Raw genomic sequence first — 502 nt, 5'->3', positions numbered from 1 at the left:
TTAACTTCGTACACAAGGTTGGTTTACAAAGCAAAGAGAGTCATTACAGTCCATAGTGTAATAGCAGAGTTTTACCACTTGCTGGAGACATTTGACTGTAATCTTAAAGTTATATAGTTATTCCAAAAATACCTCAGCTGCACACAGTTTAATCTCAACAAAACGACTTACATTACAAAAAAACAGCAACATGCTAAATCAGCATATATAATACATATACCAAACAATCTGATTTCTAAAATGCAGACACAGTTTTAAAATCAATCACACACACACCTCCCCCTCGTTGTCTCTGTTATGGCAGGTCCATTTATATATTTTGCTTCCCCCCCCCCATAACAGTCGGGAAACCAAAAAGTACAAGTTGTAAGGAGGGATAGATGTTTCGGAGCTAAAAATCCTTTTAGAAGTAGAAGTAGAAGGCCATAGCTAATTTTATCTCCTTTGTGAAATTAAAAAAGCATACTGAAAGAGACAATGGAAGCAATTTCAAAAGCAGAAG

The sequence above is a fragment of the Simochromis diagramma genome, unplaced genomic scaffold (genome assembly GCF_900408965.1).
Source record: "Simochromis diagramma unplaced genomic scaffold, fSimDia1.1 OVJJ01000293.1, whole genome shotgun sequence".
Lineage (NCBI taxonomy): Eukaryota > Metazoa > Chordata > Actinopteri > Cichliformes > Cichlidae > Simochromis > Simochromis diagramma.
The sequence above is the reverse complement of the archived record's forward strand: the minus strand, read 5'-3'. Positions refer to the sequence as shown.